The sequence below is a fragment of the Myotis brandtii genome, unplaced genomic scaffold, assembly GCF_000412655.1.
Source record: "Myotis brandtii unplaced genomic scaffold, ASM41265v1 scaffold484, whole genome shotgun sequence".
In the NCBI taxonomy this organism is placed as follows: domain Eukaryota; kingdom Metazoa; phylum Chordata; class Mammalia; order Chiroptera; family Vespertilionidae; genus Myotis; species Myotis brandtii.
In genome coordinates, this window is record NW_005368491.1 from 969,589 (window position 1) to 972,036 (window position 2,448).

Consider the following 2,448-nt stretch of genomic DNA (forward strand, 5'->3'; position numbering starts at 1 on the left):
AATTAAAGAATTCCCCATGCTGCATGTGTATCATTCCAGCTAAAAATCTGTCTATAGACCTTGTAAGAAGAAGGGTAAAAACAAAGTTTCATTATCCAAAATATGTCAAAACGTAATAGGCTGGAGGGAAGTTTTTTAGACTGTCTTTCATGCCCTTAGAAGGCCGAGTGAAAGGTTGCTTTTCCTCTAAACCACCATTTCTTAAGTTGTTGCTAAAAATACTTGGTGGCGGGCCAGTGTAACATAATTGATGTTGCTGAAAAATATTTGGATAAGACCATAGCGTGCCTGACTGAATCCCAAGTCCGTGACCTTGAGCAAGTTACCTAACCTCTCTGTGCCCCAGTTCCTTCCTCTGTAAAATGATGATAAAAATAGCACTAACCTCAGGACCGCTTTGAGGATTAAGAGAGTTTGTATTTCAAAGCACTTTGAACACCGCCTGGCACATGGAAGCACTAAGTAAGTATCTAGGATTATTATTCGTGAAAACAGACACTTTGAACTGAGCCCTGCAAAGTATTATGCACTCAGCGCTGTGTAAGAACCTGTACCCACTTACCATGAGCAACTGTGGCCCATCTATTTCCTAATGAAGAAGGAGCAATAATAGATCCCAACTGTAGATGGGGTTTCCTAGTTTGATTGAAGTTCTGAATTCCAGTTTCAGTAAATAGGTATCATGAGCTTAGGGCAGGGGTGGGCAAACTTTTTGACTCGAGGGCCACAATGGGTTCTTAAACTGGACCGGAGGGCCGGAACAAAAGCATGGATGGAGTGTTTGTGTGAACTAATATAAATTCAAAGTAAACATCATTAAAAAAAAGGGTACGGTTTTTTTTTTTTTAGTTTTATTCATTCCAACCAGGCCGGATCCGGCCCGCGGGCCGTAGTTTGCCCACGGCTGACCTAGGGCCAGGGGGAAGGGAACAATGGGGACATTATTGTTTAATAGGTATGGAATTTGAGTTTGAGATGATGAAACATTCTGGAGAATGGACAGTGTTCATGGTTGCACAGCAGTGTGAATGTATTTGATGCTGCTGAACTATACGCTTAAAAATGGTTAATAGGGAAAATTTTATGCTAGGTATATTTTACCAGGATTTAAAAAAGTAAAGTAAACCAGTGAGATGCACCTATGAAAAAACAGTGGTACAATCTGGATGTACAAGGCAGGATGATGTCTTTTTGCTGTTATTTTCTTTTCATTTTTACCTATTTATTTACTAGCTACTTATTTAAAATTTACTAGATAAATTGTATCTAATATAGTCATTCTTAAGTCTTAGAGTTATTTCTTAGAGTTACTGTAGATATTTATATGTTATAGATTACTACCATAGGCCAATTTGGAACAGAAGATTCTAAGTACACTTCCCTGTAGATTCTGTCTTAAGGAGGGGCATTCTTTATTAATTAATGTTTTTGGCCTTTTGTCTTACTTTAACCTTTGACATCTCCAATTCGTGCAGCAAATATTTATTGTGTGCCTACTATAATGTTGGGGGCATTGGGACTGTAGCAGTGAACAAAACACAAATAATCCTGTCTTAATGGAGCTTACATTCTAATGTTCTTCATTTCCTTATTGTAAAGAAGTTTTTGTTTCATGAAAATCATTTGAGAATTTTTCAGCAACTTTGATTAAACCATAGGCATGTAGTACCACACTCCCTAAATCAGGAGCTGATGTCCATACTCATTAGTCCTAATGTGTCTTTCTTCTTACAATTTCCATAGGTTAATATCATTCTCTACAGAACAGATTATTATCATTATTATTATTAAATGCCCAACAGACATTTTAAGTTAAAGTTCAGACTTACAATATAGAGCTTATTCGACTGATAGATTATACGTATTTATTTTTTTAAATGGTTAAGTTACCATGCTGTTTTAACTTCTTAGAGACTGTCCATGTTACACCGATATTTGATGCTGTTATTTCTGACTTTAATGAATCTTTTCTTTGCCATTTATGTAATAGAATATGATTTTGGAGCTTAGGGGCTTGGGAGGCCTCTATACCTGCTCAAAAGTTTCACTGGCTGCCTATGACCCAGAAAATGGAATATACTCTCCCCTATCCTGTGTTCTCCACACGGGGGTCCCCAGGAATCTTCCCGATGCTATCCAGCACGACTCTTAGGGGCTTGGGAGGCCCCTATACCTGCTCAAAAGTTTCACTGGCTGCCTATGACCCAGAAAATGGAATATACTCTCCCCTATCCTGTGTTCTCCACACGGGGGTCCCCAGGAATCTTCCCGATGCTATCCAGCACGACTCGTCCGCCTGACACCTCTGCTGCCATCACCATGTCTCAAGGACAGCACATGTTTTCCTGCTCTTCTTGCTTAGAGTTTCCTTAATTGGCCTTTCTACTTGCCTAGGGCCACCACTTCTTAAATCAGTGGTTCTCAACCTTGGCTGCACATTAGAATCAC

General features: G+C 39.2%; 1 long non-coding RNA gene across 2 annotated transcripts in view; it reads right to left on the bottom strand.

Moving 5' to 3' along the window:
- LOC106727825 overlaps positions 1–2,448 on the bottom strand; it is a 29,048-nt gene that overhangs the window by 25,827 nt on the left and 773 nt on the right. The gene's annotated exons all lie outside the window — the stretch shown is intronic.